The sequence below is a fragment of the Peromyscus californicus genome, unplaced genomic scaffold, assembly GCF_007827085.1.
Source record: "Peromyscus californicus insignis strain IS unplaced genomic scaffold, ASM782708v3 Scaffold_17__1_contigs__length_78620276, whole genome shotgun sequence".
Lineage (NCBI taxonomy): Eukaryota > Metazoa > Chordata > Mammalia > Rodentia > Cricetidae > Peromyscus > Peromyscus californicus.
This window is the reverse complement of record NW_026294469.1, coordinates 49,152,381-49,174,266: the sequence shown is the minus strand read 5'-3', so window position 1 is coordinate 49,174,266 and position 21,886 is coordinate 49,152,381.

Sequence of the window (21,886 nt, the reverse complement as noted above, 5' to 3'; positions counted from 1 at the left end):
TGGGCACAGGGTTGTCAGAGTGCTAGGTGTGGCACTGTCCCCAAAGGACCCTCCGAGGCTAGAGATGTTTCTGCCATTCATTGCTTTCATGACTGGGGACACGCCACTCTGACTTTTTGATTGGCAGTTCCCTTGTCTTTTAGGATGTGAAATGAGTTGGACTTAGTGGCCTTACCTAGAGAATGTGTTTGGAATGCAGATTCCCAGGCCCTGGCTTTAGAGATTGACCTCCAACAGGTATGGACAGGGCATTTTGAGCAAACTCTTCTAGGGATTCAGGCTCAGACAGGTTTCATAAGTTTCTCACTATCCAAGAAAACCCTAGGTAAAATGAGTGACTTATTGTCAAACTGTCAAGCCCCCCCCCCCCCACCACCACGTAACCCCTACCAGCTTACTAAGAACATGCCTTGAGAACATCCTAGTGAGGACCAAAGTCTAACTAGCAGAGAGATTTTGTCTTGATGTCTGCAAGGCAGAAGTCTAGACCCAATCTCAGAATCCTTTTGGGAAGTGGGCATTCCAGGTACCTTGTCCAAACCACGCACCCAGAAGTTCCAGGAGTAAGATCAAGCAGTGTGTATTCAAGAAACTCTCTGGGGCCGGGGGGTGGTGGTGGCGCACACCTTTAATCCCAGCACTTGGGAGGCAGAGGCAGGCGGATCTCTGTGAGTTCGAGGCCAGCCTGGTCTACAAAGTGAGTTCCAGGAAAGGCACCAAAACTACACAGAGAAACCCTGTCTCGGAAAATTAAAAAAAAAAAAAAAAAAAGAAACTCTCTGATGCTCAGAAAGCTTTGGGAACATTAATTCAAGCTCTCAAGTGTATGCCAGAGGCCTCCCTGTCCCCCCCACACACCTTGAAAAGAGGACAGATGTTCTGGGCACACTTGTGGGGAGAAGGGAGCCCAGGTCCCAGGTGAGCACATCAAGCTCCAACCTGTAGAAACTCCTTGGGTTGGCCAGCAGCAAGCGTAGCCTGGGCCATGAGACACCACGGTCCGGAACTGCTGGAGTCTGTGCTACCAGGAGCACACCCAGAAGGGATGGTGCAGATGGAGGCGGCTGAAGGCAGGTGTGCCCTGCTGGGAGCAAGGGTGAGGTTGATTCTGAGCAGCTCGGCTCCTCCTCATGTTATTCTGGAATTCTAAGATCCCTTGAAATAGAAAAACCTTGCCCAGCTGTTGGCAGAGTAACCAAGAGTTGTACAATACCAACAGCCCAGTGAGTGGAAGTCCCTCAGATCCTCTACCCTTGACTGTGAGGCATCCATTCGGGATACCAGTTAACCAGGTGCCCCAAGCTTCTACAGGACACAAGTCCTTAGAAAAGCCTTTGGGGCCAGGCGGTGGTGGCGCACGCCTTTAATCCCAGCACTCGGGAGGCAGAGGCAGGCGGATCTCTGTGAGTTCGAGGCCAGCCTGGTCTCCAGAGCGAGTTCCAGGAAAGGCGCGAAGCTACACAGAGAAACCCTGTCTTGAAAAACCAAAAAAAGAAAAGCCTTCTAGTTTGGTTTCTTTGCTTTGATAAACCCTGTGACCAAAAGCAACTTTGAAGGGAAGGGTTCGTGTCAGCACACCTTATAGTCGAAGGCTGAGGGAAGCAGGGCAAGAAGTAAAGTGGAGATGATAGAGGAGTGGTCTTCTGGGCTTGCTCGATCTACGTACACGCCCAGGACCACTGGCCTAGGGGCAGTACCCACAGCAGGCGAGGCCCTTCCACATCGAACGTCAATGAAGAAAACGTCCCACAGAGGGGCACTTTCTCAGTTGCGGTTCCCTTTTCCCAGATGATTCTGGTTTGTGTCAAGTTGGCAAAAGAGCTAGCCAACCAACACAGCTGACCCCTTGAAAACTTGACACACAGACACATCCCTGTTCAGTCATAGCCTTTCCTTTCTTGTCCCGAAGATGTCATGTTAATATTCATACCACAGTATAAAAACGTTTCAACGTTTAAAAGTCCCAGAGTCTTTAAAAGTTCAGTCTCGGCCGGGCGGTGGTGGCGCACGCCTTTAATCCCAGCACTCGGGAGGCAGAGCCAGGCGGATCTCTGTGAGTTCGAGGCCAGCCTGGACTACCAAGTGAGTTCCAGGAAAGGCACAAAGCTACACAGAGAAACCCTGTCTCGAAAAACCAAAAAAAAAAAAAAAGTTCAGTCTCTTTAAAAGACCCAAAGTCTCTCTCAAAAAAAAAAAAAAAAAAAAAAAGAGGTTCTTGTCCTTAGATAACTCTAGCTTGTGTCAAATTGACAAAAAGCTAACAGCACAGGTAGTGTGTTTCATAAGAGCATATGAGGAACAGTCCTTGATAGAGGATCCGTATGATGTGACAGGCAAGCGCTGGGACCCGAGATTGATCCTCAGAACCCACGATTTAAAGCGAACAAAACAACAAGAAGACCACCTGCTCATGGTGGCATATGCTTGCGGTCCCAGTGATGGGGACACAGACAGGCGGGTCCCAGGGGCTTGCAGACCAGCTGTTCTCGCCTATTTGGCCATGAGACTAATGAGAGACTCCCCCAAAGACAGGGTGGCACGCAGCTGGAGAACACCGGTAGTGTGTCTGGTCACCATACACACGCATCTGCATACGCATTGGCACACGTGCACACGAGCTGCCTCAGCCCCAAGTCTTGGGCAATTTCTTCGTGACCGTTGATGTGACACGAGTGTCAAGAGTGTTTTTCCTGGGAATATTAAATGTGTCCCCTACCGAGACAACCACAGTGGCTGCTTCTGGAAGAGGGAGAGTAAACTTGGGAGAGGAGCATTTTCTAAGGGGACTTTAGCTTCTGACGAGATGTCACTTGCAGAATCAAAACCCCAGCAGAAGCAGGAAAAGGGGCTTGAGACAGCTTGACTGGGGATGGTGCGCTGGCCCTCAGGCTCCTTCTAGGAAGGTTCTGAGCAGGCCCAGAGTGCTGGTGGAGGACTTCAATCATTGGTCCTGAACACTCGCCGAGACCCCCTAGGCTAAGAGCCTGACTGAGTGCAGGCAAGCCAGCTCCCCTTGGCGTTGGCCCCACTCTCACAGGGGCGTTAGAGTCACCAACACTGAAAAGGCTGACATTGTGTGGTTTCCTGGTGAGCTGCCCTGGGGACCTGCCTATCCACCTGTGAAGTCAGCGTTGTGGATTCCAAGAGGAAACCAGAGATAGGTCCTTATCAAGACATTTTGCCAAGTAACTATCTGAAACTCTAATCATGGCAAGGCTGAGTAATGGCTCGGGGACTCAGGGAAACTGACCTGGCGTTCAGATGCCACAGACGACCCCAGAAATGAACCGGGACCATTAGATAATTAGCTATGAAGGAGAATTTGTGAGTCTGGACTGTGCACTCAAGGGAACAGTGGTCTCTCAAAGTTAAGTTAAGCTCTCTTGAGTTTGGCTCTTATACTGGTATTCAGGAGTTGGTCATTGTTAAGAGTACACACTGAAGCTGGGCGTGGTGATTCGTATCTGTCACACCTGCACCTGGGAGCTGAGGCAGGAGGATTGTCGTGAGTTTGAGGCCGGCCTGGGCTACATAGTAAGTACACACTGAAATATTTCGCATTTAGGAGTAACAGGAAGAAAGCAGGCTGAATTTTGATACATGTAGGGTGCAGTCTATAATATACCCACCAGGGGGCACTCTCAGCTCAGTTTCTTGAAGACTGTTTTGCGCTCCTCACCAGACGGGGCTTGTGGTTAAGGTGAGTCGAAGCAGCATGACACTAAGGCCGACATGACATTAAGCAAGTAGGAAAATAAGAAAAGATGCTTCCCGATTGCTGGCCAGGCACTCTGCTCCTGGGAGCTATCCTCTCAGTAACGAGGCCTTGGGGAGGATGTTCTCACCTTTCTATGGCAGATCCAAAATCTGAGGATGGCTAACAGGACGGAGTCCCCTCTGGTCCTGCCTCCTGGGGCTGAGGCTGGGAAACAGTGCTGTGCAGTGTCCTTGGGACAGAGTGGAACAATTCCCTGTGCTTGGCTCTGTTCCTCCCAGGGCTGGCCAGACAGTCCTGGGATGGGCTGGCCACCTCGGGTCCTTAAAAGTATATACATTCTGGAGCCTAAAATAAAACCACCAAAAGCTTAGCAGGATGTACTAATCCTCACCCCCAGACCCCTGCTTCAGTGCAAGCCCACCACTCCTGGCTTTTGTAGATCTTTCCAGAATTATTTGGCACGTGGGAAGAGCGAAGTAAACAGACATCCCCCACTGGTTTGTGTTCTTGGTGCTATTTTTCCATTCTTTTTCACGGAGCCCCTGGGCACGAGTGCAGGGCAGTCTGCTGCCCGGCATGGAGGCAGGTGGAGGGGCTCCTGTACTGAAGGTACCCAGGAAGGCCCTGCTCTCTCCACCTTTAGGAGCATGGAGAAGCTGGAACCTGCCCTCCCGAGCCTTTGCCCCGTTTAGGGGATGCTACTCAATCCTGTGGAGGGTAAGCTTCTAGCGTAGCCATCAAAACATTCCAGGAGGGTAGATCTGATCTCAAATCTGGGCAGATGTTGGCCACGTGGCTTAGGGCAGGTGACTTGGTCCTCCCCATTTGTAAAATGTGTCTTGGGTAAGAGAAGCTGAAATAGCCTTCTGGGAGGGGTGAGGCTTCTGAACCTGAAGAACTCATTGTAGAAGCCTGCCGTGTAGGAAGTGTGCCAGCGAGCCTTTTCTAGTTCTTGGTGTCCAGTCCACACAGCCCCATGTCTGAGCCTGAAGCAGACTGCCACTTTTGTCCCGAGAGCCCATCCTGCACAGGAACACCACATTTGACTGCTTTCCCCAAAGGCCCTTGGAATGGAAGGGTTTGGTGATCTGGGCCTCTGAGAATAATCCTTAAGATACAGATGCAGCTGCTGACCAGCACAGACATCGAAAAGGAACTTGGGAGTCTGCACGAACACGACAGCTGCTCACCAACGCACTGGAGGACTCAGGTGAAGGGGACAGATTCCTAGAGATGCCCAGAAGCAGTGGGTCAACCAGTAGACGGAGCCAGGAAAGAGAACCAGAGATCAAAATACTCCCAGCCGGAGCCAGGCACGCTGGCATATACCCCGGAAACAGAGGCAGGAAAATTCCCATGAGTTTGAGGCCCACTTGGGCTAGATAGCAAGACCTTGTCCCTCTCCCCCTAAATCTGTTATCCATCCAGCTGGCCAGCTGACCAACCAACCAGACAAACACTTGGTCTTGGCCAGAAGGCGGAGAAGAGATTGTTTCTTTTAGATAGAGTCTCACGATTCTCGCTGTCCTTAAGCCGTCTATCTTAGGATGACCTCGTCCCTCTGATCTACCTACCTCCACCTCTCAAGTTCTGCGATTGCCGGTGTGCCCCATCTCACTTGGACTTTGCCGTGCTAAGGAATTGAACCCAGGGCTTCATGCTCCAGAGGGCTCTACCAGCGGAGTTCCATCCCCAGTTCACCCTCAAACCCAGCAAATCAAAACATCCTAAAGCCTCCCAGCAAAGAGACACTGATGCTAAGGTGACAGTCACCTCGGATTCTCCCCAGCGTCCGAGGAGGCAGCAGTACCGATCCCTGCCAAACACTTAGAAAAAGATGGAAGCGGTAGGAACAGGAACGGACTCATGCCCCGAGGTCAGCACCGTTTAATAGTAAGGCCAGACAGAAACTCGTGGGGCTGGGAATGGAGCGCAGTTATTAGAGTGCTTCTCCAGCATGTGCTAAGAGCCGCGCGCACGCGCGTCCCATCATCTCTAATTCCATGTCTGTTCTCTCCTCCCAACATGAAATTATTCCTTCCCTCCGCCCTCCCTTCCACACTCCCCCACACACCCCTCCTTCCTCTTTCCTTCCTCGTTTTCTTCCTTCTGGAGACAGGGTCTGTCCATGGAGCCCAGGTGGACTTTGAACTTGGGATTCTTCTGCCTCCAGAGAACTGAGACAGGAGTGTACCACCATGGCCAGCACTTGCTGTGTGTGTGGGGGTTGTTGACACTGGACCTTTCACTTGAGTGGAATTCTATCTGATGTGGCTTTTGTGCCTGTCTGGTTTCTTTCACTTAGCATATTTTTTTTAAGTTTTTTTTTTTTTTTTTTTTTTTTAAGTTTTTAGTTTTTAAACTTACTTTGTGTGTGCATGATGTATGTTTAAGTGCAGGCACAGGCATGCCACCACATGTATGTGGCGATCACGGTACAACTTTGTGAAGTTGGTCCTCTCCTTCCTTAGGTTCCACGGATCGAACTGAAGTCATCAGGCTTGCATGGCAAACACCCATGGTGTTTTTAAAGTTCATTTATTTTGTAGCATCTACCAAAATCTCATTTTAATATAGTTTTTTTTTTTTTTTTTTTTTTTTTTGGTTTTTCGAGACAGGGTTTCTCTGTGTAGCTTTGCGCCTTTCCTGGGACTCACTTGGTAGCCCAGGCTGGCCTCGAACTCACAGAGATCCGCCTGGCTCTGCCTCCCGAGTGCTGGGATTAAAGACGTGCGCCACCACCGCCCGGCCTTAATATAGTTTTTAAAATAAAGTTTTGTTTCGTTTTGTTTTTTTGCCAGACATGGTCGCACATATCTTTAATCACAGTGCTTGGAAGCCAGAGACAGTAGAAACCCCCCCTCTTTTTTTGTTTGTTTGTTTGTTTGTTTTGGTTTTGTTTGTTTTTGGTTTTTCGAAACAGAATTTCTCTGTGTAGCTCTAGAGCCTGTCCTGGAACTCACTCTGTAGACGAGGCTGGCCTCAAACTCACAGAAATCCTTTTGCTTCTGCCTCCCGAGTGCTGGTGTGCACCACCACTGCCTGGCTGGTGCTATTTGATTTTACGGCTGAGGATGGAATGCAGGGCCTTGTGCTTCTAGGCAAACACTGAATCTGTGAGCTCTGCCTGGGCCCCCAGCTGCCATTTCATTGCTCTGTACCCACTCTTGGGCTGCACTGCTGAGAAACTTCCAGCCTCTAGCACTGAACTCAGAAGGCTGTCCTGGAACCCTGGTTACCTAGTGAGCTTCCCAGGGGCTCCCAGCTCCCTCAGGCCCCAAACATGGGACAGTTTCCAGCTGCCTGGCATTCGCTGTTCCCTGAGGTCAGAGGATCTGACTTGGGCAGGAATCATGGGTAGCCCTCTACTCCACAAGCCATCCACAGATCAGAGGTTCCCAAATGCCCACCATGCCAGACATCTCTCCTCAGAACCCAGCAGGCGACTGCTACACAGTCAGAAATTCAGGTCCTGCTGGCTGGGCTCAGATGTTCCAGGTTGCATGCAGTGAGTTAGGTTTTTACCTCACTCCCCAAGGGTTCTGTTGTGTAGGCAAGATTAGGAGTTCCCAGGGCTGGTGAGTCAAGGTCATTTTAGTCCAGGGCGCTTGATGAATCTCTCCCAAAGAGTCCTAGGAAAACTCTAACCCTTAGATCTCTGTTACCTGACACTAGGAGCTCTTGAAGGTTTTATCTGCCTGTCACTCATAGGCCTTATATCTCCCTTCCTACAGGAAGTCCTCCTGGCTTGTCTGTACATACCCTTCCATCACATACGTGGAGATGCTTATTATATCAACATAGAAAAATAATAAGAGTAAGCCGGGCTGTGATGCTGCATGCCCATAACTGCAGCACTTGGGAGGTAGAGATGCTGTCTCAAAAATTTTTTTAAATAATTTATTTTAAACAGATAGCATGTGTTTATGTTGCCAAATTTTTATATATACTTAGTATAGTATGGACAAAGAAATTGTGAGCATTTATGCCTAGGTCATTGACTTATGAATTATTCATAATGTACTAGAGCTCATGATCGTCTAGTCTGTTACGTCCTTGCTTCCCCATTTTATAGACAGGTAAATTGTGGCCCCAGTACATAGGTAATGCAGCTCAAATTATGGTCTCCATACTTCTCTCTTGGATGTGATTTCACCTAGTTTAGCCCTCCAAGTCTGTGACTCTTGGTAGTTCATGGTCTAAGAGGGAGGCAAAGGGCATTTGTCATGACCAGCCAATTCCCTCTGGTCCCAGTGTGAATGAGGGCCAGGGCCCATCTGCACAGCTGGAGTTACTTACCCAGATGTTTATGGGCCTCTGCCTGTGTGTTTATAGTTCTGTCTTTGGATCTGCTTTGAGTCTCCAGTAATTGGAACAGTATCCCAGGAGGCCATGTGGGGTGGTGGGCGCCCACTGGATAGGAACGGTGGATTGGGCTCAAGGCCTGTTTGTCTGGTTCCAACACGGACTTCAGATCTTTTATAAGGACTTGGGAAGGGCAGCAAGATGGCGTAAATTGAAAGCAGGTGTGAACATATGTGAGCGAGAGCATGGAGGCAAGGAGGAACCTGGAAATGCAGTCTGCCATAACTGAGGCGCTTTTAGCCCAGGCAAAAACTTGAGCCAACTCCTTCCTTTTAAGAATATACATGCTCACATATGTACATGTTAATCCCCAAAGTTATAAATATCCGTTGTAGAAAACGTAAAACATACAGACAAATAAGACCACGTTAATGTCCAGATCCTCCTGCCCTGAGATGACCGCTGTTCTCTGCCTTTTGCTCGGGGGCAGAGAGTTGTTTCTGTAAGAGAACATACACTGTATTTTTTTTTTAAATAAAACTTTTAAAAACATTGCTTATCATTATTTATTTCTCTGTGTGTGCATATGCCCACGTGTGTGCTGGTGCCTGAGGAGGCCAGAAAAGGGGATTGGATCCTCTGGAGCTGGAGTTACAGGTGGTTGGTTGTAAGCCATCTGACATGGGTACTGGGAACTTAAACTCGGGTCTTCTGCAAGAGCAGGATGTGCTCTTAACCACTGAGCCGTCTCTCTCGCTCCTAAATAAAGCTTTTTTAAGATAACACGTTTATTCATTTGTTTATGTTATGTGTGTGAATGAGTGTGCTGTCGTGTGCACGTGGAGGTAACAGGACAGCTTGCAGGAGCTGGTTCTACCTTCCATCATGTTGGTGCCAGGGACGAAACTCAGGTGCCTTTACTTACCTGCCGAGCCTTCTTCTCACTGGCCCACCCATTGTGTTTTGCAAGCTTCCCTTTAATCAGAATACTTGTCTAAATCTTTACATAGCATTAAATATTTTTTTCTACCTCATCAAATGATATTATTCCCATCTCATTGTAATACAAGCTTGTAAAAGAACTACGTCAGTTCTAAATCTCAAGTATAAGAGGGCTGGAGAGATGTCTCGCTTGCTGCATAGCATGAAGGCTCGCTTGGATCCCCACCACCCATGACCGCTGAGGTAAGAGCTAGGCATGGCTGTATGCACCCGGAATCCCAGAGAAAACAGACGGATCCCCCGGATCCCCCCGGGGCTTGCTGGAACTGGTGAATCCCAGTATCAGTTAGAGACAATGTTTAAAAAAAAAAATCAAACAAAAACAAAAGGTGGAGAGTGATTGAGGGGGACACCTGTTGTCAACCTGTAGTCTGTACACACATGTTCACATGTAGTCACAAAAGGTGCACATACATAAACACAGTTTATATAAAAGTGCTCCACCTTCACTGCAGATAATTCTGGAAGTCCAAGGACACAAACACAAGGAGACAAAAATGACCCACCGTGTGGGATCAGAGCTGCTCACACTGGTGTGCAAATTGGGTTAGTTCATGCCTCCCACACTGCTCATTGTGGCTGGTGTGCACGCACCAACCAGGCATTTGCTCTCTCCCCATGGTGCAGGCAGTCCCTGGACTTTTGCCTCTGGTAGATCTCCCAGAGTCCCTGGCCGTGAGGTGGGGGATCTGCCTGTGGCCTCCATTCCGCCCCCCCAACCCCCTCTCACCCCTCTCTTCACCCTTTGCTTCCTTTACAGAATCGCCTGGAGTCAGCTTTTCCCATGAACTTTATATTCTTAAACCCTCCCCCCCACACACACACACTTGGAGACACATTGCGACCATCTCTTGGTGTCATGTAACACCCTTTTTGTGGGATTAGGTTTTGTGAAGGCACCAGACTTTAACCATTGACTGTGTGGGTGAATTTAGATTTTTCTGGATTGTAAACAAAGGCATGTTGAACATTCTTGTGGTCAAGCCCTTGAGTGTGTGTGTCTGCAGCTATTTCCAGAGATGCTTTCTTCCCTGGCTTTCACTGACCCATCGCATCAAGAGCCAGGCAACTTGGGGGTGACTCTGGGGCCCCAGAAGAGCTGTATGTGCCCATTTCGTACAGGGCCACTATGACCAGAGGGATGTCCAAATCATGTAGAAGAGAGTGCCACACTTTATTCTTTAGTTTCTCACTGAGCTTGGAGACCCCTGAGAGCCTAAGACCTAGCTGACACTCAAGGGACATGGCCATGTCACCCCCAGCTTGGCTGCTGCTGGGTCAGAACAGGTACAAGAGCGGCCACTCTGTAAAGGTGGCATCTCTTCACTACTGGATGGAAGAACAGTTCCTGCTTGTGCAGAAATGGATTCTGAATTCGGGGAGCTCCGAGGAGCCTCAGGCTCTGCTACCAGAAAGAGAAACCTATGGAACACAGAGGGGCTTCACCCGGTCAGAACAGTGTAGTTGGTTGTTTATTTTACTCTTTGCTCTTTACTCTTTGGGGGGCCTGCCACCCAGCTCTCAAATAAACACATGGAGGCTTATTCTTATGAATGCCCCGCCTTAGCTTGGCTTATTTCTAGCCAGCTTTTCTTAAATTATCCCATCTACCTTTTACCTCTGGGCTGTTAACTTTCTCTATTTCTGTATATCTTTTCTTTACTTCTTACCCCATGGCTTGCTGTGTAGCTGGGTGGCTGGCCCCTGATGCCCTCTTTCCTTCTCTCGCTCTTGCTCCTCAAACCTCCTTTTTCTCCTATTTATTCTCTTCGCCTGCCAGCCCCGCCTATCCTTTCTCCTGCCTTGCTATTGGCCATTCAGCTCTTCATTAGACCAATCAGGTGTTTTAGACAGGCAAAGTAACACAGCTTCACAGAGTTAAACAACTGCAACATAAAAGAACGCAACACATCTTTGCATCATTAAAGCACATGTTCCACAACGTAAACAAATGTAGCATGTCCTACAGCAGTATTCCACAACCTTGACCATCAGGAATCACATTGCATGAGGTGCTTGGCTGGGCCTCAAAGGACAGTTAGCAAGGGCGGAGGGGGAGCTAGTGGGGCCCACTGAGCCAAGCTGGAGGTGTGAGCTCAGCATCACGGCTTAGCCACACAGTGGTAACTATGGGAAGGCAGAGAGGGACACGAGGAGCTGGGGACTTGCTGAGCCTGTGGGGTGTGGGGGGCACAGAGCCTGTACGTCCTCTTCCAACCCTGGCCCAGTAAGGAGTGATGCCGTGAGGTTTGAATCTTCCAGAGCCTTTCCCTTCCCACTCCCCTACTCCCTTTTTAAATGCCCAGGACTCCCTTCTCTACCAGGCTGTGGGGTGCTAGGGTGAGATGGGAAGAAAGGTACAAATCCACGGCCCTTGGCCTTTCCATGGGAAGCCCTGTGCACAGAAAGGGGGTTAGGCAGGGGTCTCAGTGAGTAAACAGTCTGCCATTGGAGGTCCACAGAAAAGGCATTCTATACTATCCCTGTGTGTGGGGGTGGAGGTGCAGATTTGATGCTCCCTGACGGGTGGGTGGTGCTCTGGAGCTATCATCCAGGCTGTGACCAAGTTGCTTACCTTTTTCTGCTTTATCATATGCAAGAAGAGCCGATGGTCAAAGATGTAAGGTGACCCGAGACAAGGGCCTAACGTGGGTCTTAGTTCACTTTCTAGTGCGATAAAATGTCATGACCAAATGTGACACCGGGAAGAAAGGGTTTATTTCATTTAGATATCCCAGGTTGCAGTCCACTGAGGGATGCCAAGGCAGGAACTCAAGGCAAGGACCTGGAGGCAGGAACCGAAACAGATGCCACATAGGAGGATCAAAGGAATATTACCACCTTAGTCCCCATGGTTTGCTCCGTTTGCTTTTTTTTTTTTTTTTTTTTTTAATATAACCTAGGACCACCTGCCTAGGGGTGGCACCGCCCATGGTGGGCGGGGCCCTGGCACATCAATCATTAATCAAGAAAATGCTGCACAGGCTTGCTTATAGGCCAGTCTGACGGAAGTGTTTTCTTAATTGAAGTTTCTCTTCTTAGGTAACTTCAGCCACGTCAAGCTGACAAAAGACTAACCAGCAGGATAGCATGAGTGAAAATACTGCACCCAGGAAGCAGTCACAGACATTAGCTCCTGTCACTTAAGCTCTGGCTGCAGCAGAGAAGGGTAGCTGGCCTGTCACTGACTGAGGTCACTTTTCACCAGGCTTTGGAAGTGAGCAGGGAGCTTCAGGGACGGGGGTGGAGGGGTGGGGGGGGTGGGGGGGCAGTGGAACCGTAGAGGTAGCTGGAGCCCCTCTGCTCACAAATGCTGCTCTACCTCCCTGACCTTGCTCTAAGCAGCACTTCCCATAGTAAAGCAAGCCTGTGAGTCCCCGACCCCTGTCCCCCAACATGTTGGCCTGGACTCCAGGTGTGAAGTGCTTGCTCTGTGCCATGAGTCACTTCTCACAGTTCTTACAGCCCTGCCAGGCGCTCTCTTCAGTCCTGGGTACCAGGGTGGGGCCGAGGCTCAGAGGTTTCCTGAGCTGCCTAGACCCAGACTGTGGGTGGCAGGGCCGGAACTTCACCCCTCTGTCTGAACACAGGCTCTGGCGCGTAACTCTTGTGCCGCACAGTAACTTTGCCTCCAATGCCACCCTCCCTCCCTTCCTCAGCTGAGGTCTCCTCGCACTCCACCCTCCTCCCCGAGGCTGCCTACCTGGCCTGCCCTGCCCTGGAGGTGAGCCCCGTGGCGTTTGCACAAGGCACTATTCATTCAGGCAGGCTACTGATTGAAACCATGTGTGGTATGGCTGGCCCTGCTGGCGGCAGCTCCGGAAACCAGGCCTGGCCTGGGGCCTGGGGCTCTGAGGGCTGGGGGAAGGGGCTGGTGACCCACGGTCCTATCAGGCTGAGAATGCACTGGTACAGGACTGGAACTCCTACCCCCTGATGCATACCAATGGGACCCTGAGCTGGGCTCTTGGGGTCAGGCTGGGTTGTGGGAGACAGGGGCGCTCTCCAGGTGAAGGTGGAGCCCTGGGTTTAGAATACCTCAGGACCTTGCAGGGGCCTCTCCAAAGCTGTCTGGAAAAGGCAGACTGTGGGCAAGCTCTGGTTCCCAGGAATGGGTGTGTATGTGTATGTTGAGATCGCCACACAGCACCCCAGGAGCCCTTGACTTTATGATTTCTTCAGGACTTTAAACGGCGTTCGGGTGCAGTGGATAATGCCGTGGGCTTTGGGTACACACGGACCTGGCCTTGTTTCTGCTTGGGTTGCTCCCAGGCTGTTTGACAAAAGGCAAGCTGCTCATCTTCTCCCAGCCCTCTCTCATCATTCCCCACACCATGACTGGGACCTGTTCGAAGTGGCTGAACCAAGGTGGATGAGGAGAAGGTTAGATGGATGCTTGCAGCCAGCTCTGCTGACACGCCAGCCCTCATCTCCAGACTCAGGACCCCTGTCCTGACCTCTGTGTTGTGGCAGGGAGCTCAGAGGTTGCTTGGGAGCCCATGTGATTTGTGGGGGTGAGTAGGGAGTGGTGTAAGGTGTAGCTGAATTAGCCAAGAACACAGTGAGACATTTGTTCACGGGGCGGCCTCCCCTGGTGCTGAGGCTCCCACCGGAAGGGGTGGGTGGTTAAGCCAGACCACAGCCTGCCCTGACCACAGGCCTGGCCGCACCTAGACCCTTCCAGTTGAGAGCTTAGCCCCAGAAATTGCCCTGGTGTCTCAGGCATGCAGATCCTGTTCTAAGTGATCTTGCAGCCTGAGGCTAGGCACACACAGTGATTTTGGATCCAGACCAAGCAGGATCAGCACCTTCTGTGGGTGGGACTAGGTCCACAACAGGAGCTCTCTGGGACAAGGGATCTCTCATGCTATACTGTGTTCCCAAGCCAGACAGGCCCTTCAATGTTAAACCCAGCAGAGAGGTGCCCTTCTTTACACAGGGCAAGGCTGAGTCTGGAGGAAAGGCAGCGCTGTGCCATGCAGGGGAGAGAGCTTGTGTGGTGTTTTCCGGTGTGATGAACTGCTGAGGTGAGGTAGAAGGCAGAGGGCTCTGGGGAGGCAGGAACAGGGGTGGACTGGACTCCTCCCTGCTGAATAACCGGGGTGACCACCTACCCTCTCCAAGACTCCATATCCTCTAAAGCCAGCGAGAGCATCCTGCCACAGAGGGTGGTGTGATGGGAAAATGAGTCAGTGGCACAGAGCCAGCTGTGGTTTAAGAGGGTGCCCTGGAGGACCTGGGTTCTTATCTAGCTCTTCTCCACAATAGCTGTGTGACCCTGGATGAGTCAGAGTCTTCCAGAACAAAGAGCCGGATAAACCTTCCTTGTGGGGTTGTTGGGAAAAACAGAGCAGTTGCTCTGGGCTTGGCACCGTGCTCACACATATGTTATGTGTTATGATGGTATGTTTCTGGCCAGGTTGTGGACCCAGGTGTTGGGTCAGACAGGGATACAGATGATCTGTGAGGATACTTCATGGATGTGATTAAAATCCAGAATGTTGTATTTGCGCTAGGTAAGAGAGGTGATTCCAGATGATAGGCACAGGGCTGTCTTCATCTATCTGCAAAGCTGAGGTTTCCTTCAAGAAGACAGTTGACTTGTATGTGCCAGCTTCAGCCTGTGGTGTTCCCAGCAGTCCCAGTCTGCCCTTCCTCAGGGCCTGTTCCTCTGTTCGGTGGACTTTCCCAGAGACAGAACCAGCAGGCTATGTATGAGCATTTCTGCACACATGTGAGTGTGTCCATGTGTGCACATGTGAGTGTGTCTGTGTGTGTATGTTTGTGTATTTGTATACATAGGAAAGGATTTCTTACAAGAAACCGCCTCTTGGGCTTATGGAGACTGACCATTCCCCCAGATCAGCAAGCTGGAGACCTAGATAGACAATATTTTGGCTCAAATCTGAAAAAGCAGATAACACAATTCCAAGGCAGCTGGGCAGGAAGAATGCTCCCTTACTCCTGGGAGGGAGTCTTTTTCCTCTTTCTGTATCTGACTGGTTAGATGAAGCCCCCCACCCCCGGTGGTGAGGCTTTAGTCATCTCATTGATTCGAATTCAATCCCATCCAACAACAGCCTCCTGTAGAAGAATATTATTTACCAAAACATCCAGGCGCTCCTTAGCCCGGTCAAGTTGGCCTATAAAATAACTCTGGATTTTTTAGCTGACCTGTGTGGATCTTGCCTGCTGGACCTGGGAACTGAGGACCTGAAAGAACAGGGCGGACTACAGTCTAATGCTGTAGACGGTCTTACTTTCTTTTTGGTGTACTTTTATACATAAATGTAACAAAGAAAACAATGATCCAAGGAAGGTTGTTTGAGTTCAGAAGAACATGGTCGGAAAAATATGATCAGAAAAACATGTAAATAAAGGTCAGTAAGCACATAATAAATACTAACAGAGCAGCCCTTTCCCAGAACTTTCTCAGGTCAGACCAATTTACAAACACCATTGCCTGACATGTATATAGATTATATCTGCCATGAAATCAAGGGCAGAAGATCACACCCCAGGTTCAGGGTATACTGATCTGATTAGGTTCTATAGCTATGTTCTGACATCCAACAAGAATAAACGTCTTATAAATTGAATGTAAATGTTTGTCACAAAATCACATCCAAGAGCAACCCAGGAAACTAAACGCACCTGAGGTCAAAGGCCCTCTGCCTTTTTTTTCCTGGAGCCGCTCTCACAGTTCCCCAAGGCACTGTTCACCATGCATCACTCTTTTGACGTGTGGTGACATTAACCATCCCACTTGTGGATTTCGGATTTGCCTATGTGATGGTTGGTTTTGTCAACTTGTTGTGAACTTAGATATACCTGGAAAGAGGAAGTCATAACTGAGAAAATGCCTCCATAAGATTGGCCATAGGCAAGTGTGTAAGTCATTTTTTTTTTTATTAATGATTGATGTGGACGAGCTTTACCCACTGCGGGCTGTGCCGTCCCTGGGCAGGTGGTCCTGGATGGTATCAGAAAGTAAGGGTGAGCGAGCCAGTAAGCAGCATTCCTCCATGGCCTCCAGGATCCTATCCTGACTTCCTCTGATGATGGGCTGTGCTTTGGAAGTGTAAGCAAAATACACCCTTCCCTCCCTGAGTTGCTTTTGGTCATGATGGTTTATCACAGCAATAGAGACCCTAAGACACCCATCTAGTCCCTACAACTGTGAAGGTCACGTCCTAGCATTAAGTAGCCTAGAAGATGCCCCTTCTTGGTTGGGTTTCTCTGGCTGAGCTCTGACTGGCACATAGTAAGCTGTAGGCAGATTGACCATCACTTAGATTATTATCGTTGTGAATTTCCAGCCATGGGTCTGCACACAGCCCACCATTGACAAACACCAAAGAGACCTGTCTTATAAGGAATATAAGTCATGGCAAGTTTTCCACAACTCCAAAAGGGTCCAGGCAGCTAGCCCCCTCTGAGATGCTACAACCAGATGTACTTCTGGCAGGTAGGCTTTTTTCTCTGGGTACCACATGTGCAGAAGAGGAACCACTCACAAAGCTCCATTGCATGCAAGCCTTCTACCAATGAACTAACTTGGTCCTCACAATAGCCCTCTGAGGTTGCTACCGTTTTTCCTCATTTCAAAGAAGGACAGAGTTAGCAGGGAAACTCAGAAGCCCACAACTAGGAATTGGAGTGCTGCAACCTCCATCGGAACCAGGTTGCACAACTGTGGGTCAGCTGCTTGTAGACAATGGAGGAGGGTTTTGAGCGGCATGATGGGTTCAGTCTAGATTTTCCCTCTTTACCAGATGAAGTTTGGGCCATGGAGGGATGTAACTCAGTGGTAGAGCGCTTGACCAGTGTGCACAGGATCCTAGGTTTAAGCCCTGGTAGTGGTAATAAAAAAAGGAAAGATTGAATGTGGGTCTGCTTGAGCTTTGATCTCAGTGTGAATTCCAGCTTTGACTCTTTTAGAAAGATTTGGTTTTTATTTTTTTATTTTTATTTTTATTTTTTCTATTTTTTTAAAATCTATTTTTATTTTATGCACATTGGTGTTTTGCCATGGGTGTTGCGTCCCCTGGCACTGGAATTACAGATAGTTGTGAGCTACCATGTGGGTGCTGGGAATTGAACCTGGGTCCTCTGGTGCTCTTAACCCCTGAGCCATCTTTCCAGCCCTTGGTTTTTATTTTATTTTAATTACATGTATGTATGTGATCCATCTGTGTTTGGGTACCTGCCCATTAGTGTGAGCAGCCAAGCAGACCAGAGAAAACTGAGATGGAGGAGTCACAGTCGTGAGCCACCTGATGTAGGCGCTGGGAACTGAACTGAATTGAACGTGGGTCCTCTGCACTTTTAACTGCTGAGCCATCTCTCCAGCCCACAGCTTTGACTATTGCATATCTGGTCATCTTTGTATTCTCAGTACATGGGAGTAGGTACGTGACAGATATCAATCATTGTGGTTTTCTTCCTTGGCCTCCACTTTCTATGTTATGAGCGTCTTAAAACTAATTTTTAATGTTTCAAAAAAATTCTTTGTTTTTATTCTGTATGTGTGAGTGTTTGCCTGCATGTGTAAATATGTAGTGTATGCGTGCCTGGTGCTCCCAGGGGCCAGAAGAGGGCATCTGGAACTGGAATTACAGATGGCTGTGAGCCACCATGTGGGTGCTGGGAACTCTCCAAGAGCAGCCAGTGAAAGGATCTGACCCGTGGACTCTGAGGAGCTGCCTGTCTCCACCTCCCATCTCTCCACTGCTGGAATAACAAGTGGGTGCCACCACACCTGGCTCTTCCATGGGCTCTGGGGATCCAGATGCCACCACACCTGGCTCTTCCATGGGCTCTGGGGATCCAGATGCCACCACACCTGGCTCTTCCATGGGCTCTGGGGATCCAGATGCCACCACACCTGGCTCTTCCATGGGCTCTGGGGATCCAGATGCCACCACACCTGGCTCTTCCATGGGCTCTGGGGATCCAGATGCCACCACACCTGGCTCTTCCATGGGCTCTGGGGATCCAACTCACGTCTTTGTGGTTATAAGGCCAGCACTTCCCTGACTGGAACATCTCGCTAGTCCTGGTGGTTGTTTGAAAGTCTTACTATGTAGCCCCGGTTGGCTTGGAATTCCCTGTGGAGATCTGGCTGGCTTAAAACATGTGGGAATCCTCCTGCCTCTGCCTCCTAAGTGTTTGGATTACAGGCATGCATCAGCATTCAGCATTTCTTCTTTTCTTTGTCACCCACTGTGAAAATTCACTCCTCTCTTCTAACACCTTCCCCTGTCCTGGGTGGGCAGGGTCAGGGGAGAAAGATCGGAAGCATAAGAAAGCGAGTGGAAAGATGTAGGACAGGAAGCAAAGGGCGGGGACAAAGATGTCTACTCTTAACCCTTCTACCCATCACATTCCAGAGGTGATTCTACTCAGGGCAACTAAGCAAGGAGGGGGAAAAAAAGCCTTTCCACAGATGGAAAGGTTCTACATTTTTTTTTTTTTTTGGTCCTGGATCTCGCTCTGTAGACCAGGCTGGCCTCAAACTCACAGAGATCCACCTGGCTCTGCCTCCCGAGTGCTGGGATTAAAGGCGTGCGCCGCCATCGCCTGGCTCGAGGCTCTACCTTTATATAAAAAGTGTGTGCTTTAGACTTTTTATGAAGTGCTGAGGATTGAACCCAAGATTTTGTACATGCTAAGCAAGTGCTCAACCACTGAGCTGCATCCCTAGTCTGACCTGATCTTATCTGCAGAAAGTCCCAAGGCAGCCGCTAAACAGCGACTGGAATAGTTGAGTTCAACAAGAGGGCTCAGCCGGTGAGAGATGAGCAAGCCAACCCGATGACCTGAGGTGGATCCCTGGAACCCACATGAAAAGGCTGGATGCTGAGGCTTGAGTCCGAAATCACAGCCTTCCCATGGTGAGTGGGTGACAGATACAGGAAATGGACCAAAGTGCAAATGCACAGTGTGGTGGTGGAAGCCGAAGACCCTACGTCAAAAACAAGGTGGGAAGAGAGAACCCACGCCTCAAAAGTTGTCCTCTGATCCCTGTATACACGTCATGGCACCCATGTACCCAGTCTGTCTGTCTGTCCCTCTCATAAACAAATAAATCTTATAAAGAATAAGTTTTAAGCTGAACAGTAGTGGCGCACACCTTTAATCCCAGCATTTGGGAGGCAGAGGCATGTGGATCTCTGAGTTTAAGGCCAGCCTGGTCTACAAATCGAGGTCCAGGACAGCCAGGGCTACTCAGAGTAACTCTGCCTTGAAAAACCAAAAACAAACAAAAAAGAATAAGTTTAATCTGGTACAAGATGAACATAGAAAATGAGTTGTATTTTCTGCATGGTCACAAAGAACAATCCAAGATTAAGAAAACAATTAGTCACAGTGAAATTAAAGAAGAACAAAATACATAGACATAACTTAACAGAAGAAGCTCAAAACTTATAAAGCTATAAAGCTTTGGAAAGAAATACCTATATGTAGGTGGAAAATACCATCTGTGCATGGGCTGGAAGACACATTACCCCAGTTAAAATGACAGTACTTCCCAAACCAGTGACCTAGTGCCTCCAAGCTGAGTTTCTCATCTGTTAACACACAGGCAGTGAGAGGACACTCAGTTCATGAGCAGCGACCTGCAAGATGCCTATGTAAACAGTTTAACAGAGCTGGCCCCTGGGGCAGATCTGTGGGTAGGGTAGGGAAGCCTGGTCAGGACACACAAGTGAGCATTAGCGATGCTCTTCCAGCTCCCCAGGGGGAAGGCAGGCCTGATAGAGTTTGAGTCTGCAGACTGGGCTTGGCAGAGCTCTGTGGGCTGATAATAAATGAACAGGAAAGGAGAGTCCATTACACAGGAATGTCTAGGGAGGGGGTGGGAAAGGAGTCGGCTTCTCTTCCAGCACCAGCTAGCGCTGTAGCCTTTGATTGATGTGTCTTACACCACGGCAGCCTCCGGGCCTGGTGGAAGGAAGCCCCTTGCTCACCCCTCCTGGAGCAAGGCCAGCAGCCAGATGTTCCCAGCCTTTGGGGAACTAAGGTGGGGGCAGGGCAGGCCAACAGTGAGCCGAAGGGCAGCTGCCCAGATGTTGGGCTTCTCTGTCTCTTCTGGGCTGAGGGAGCTTTGGTTCTGTGGCTGGTTTCGGTCAGTGGCCGCGTCACCCTGGGGAGGGTAGTCCTTACTCACCCTGTCCTGGTCAAGGCGCATAGCTGCTCAGGAAAGAGCTCTCCGCACCAGGGAGAATCTGACTGCCCCAAATTCTTGAGTTGTTCTGGCCGGAGCCACAAGGGAAACTGTGATCAGGGCCTGAGACTTTTGGGAATGGGCTGACCCAGCTGAGGCCCCTGGATTTGTTAGTTGGAGTATAAATCTAAAGGCAGATTCCAGAATGTTCAGCGGTACCATGGGAGACCAGAGTGTATGGCTCCATAATCTCGTCTTAAGCACCAAGATCCATCTCTGGTCTTTGCTGTGGTTTTAGTGTTGAACAAACAATAACTAGAAGAAAGCATATGTGTATATACACAGACACACAGAGACACACACACAGAGACACACAGAGAGAGACAGACTGACGGATAGACATAGAGACAGGTAGACATGGAGAGAGAGACAGAGACAGACAGATAGACATGGAGAGAGACAGAGAGACAGACAGACAGAGAGAGACAGAGAGAGAGAGAGAGAGACAGAGAACAAAAGAACTAAGCATCACCTGGAGTTATCACATATGACTAAGGAGGTAGCTCAATAGTAATGTGCCTAGCATTTTTGAGGGCTTAGGTTCAACTTCCAGTAAACCCAACTAAGAGCAGAATTCAGGGCTGGGGTTGTGACTTAGCAGATAGAGTGACGGTCTAGAATTTTCAGAGTCCTCAGCACCACAGAAGCCAGATGTAATGCCTCATATCTGTAACCCCAGCATTTGAGAGACAGGAAAATCAGGAGTTCAAGGTCATCCTTGGCTACCTAGTAAGTTCAAGGTCAACTGCACTATAGGAGACTCTGTCTCAAAACAAACAAACAAAAAAACCAAAAGCAAAAGCAAAACCAAAACAATAACAAAAATCCCTGGCATAGCATAATTTACTGCCAGCAGGCCAGTACAAATTCTTTTCCTTTTTTTTCTTTTTTTTTTTTTCGAGACAGGATTTCTCTGTGTTTTGGTGCCTGTCCTGGATCTCACTTTGTAGACCAGGCTGGCCTCGAACTCACAGAGATCCACCTGGCTCTGCCTCCCGAGTGCTGGGATTAAAGGCATGCGCCACCACCGCCGGGCCACAAATTCTTATATTCAGTCCTATACATGTAAATGTTTAGGTGTGCATAAAAAATAGGTTCATCTTTGCTGCCTATCCTTGTGAACTTCCTGTCTACTCCGCAGTATGCTGTGAACGTCTGTTGGTGTAAAGAGATGCAAATCTGCACCTCCTGGTTCAGGGCTTTCCTTGTGTGCATGGGCGTGGGTGCCTTCGAAACCATGCCGATGTAGATGGGCGGCCCTGATCCTGAGCATGCGCCTTTGCACATACCTGCATTGCTTCCGTATGACAGATCCCACAAAGCAAAGCTGCCAAACCAAACCAGCCGAGCTCATGTGTGCAGACCTCCGTCCTCGGCTCAGCGGCTGCTTCATTCAATGCCCACCATGTCCCAGCCCCACCTCTGGAGGAGGGTGGCTGGTGGCTGAGGTGTCAAAACCCCACCTGGGGGCCCAGAAACACATGCCTCCCACGGTTCTAGAGGAGCCCACAGGGTGGGGAAGTCCTGAGGACTGGAGATACTATGAGTCATTTTGGTTTATGTTTTCCCTTTGGGGAGCTGGGGAGCCCGGGTCACTGTTCTGTTCACACAGCCTGAATGACAGGGGTTCC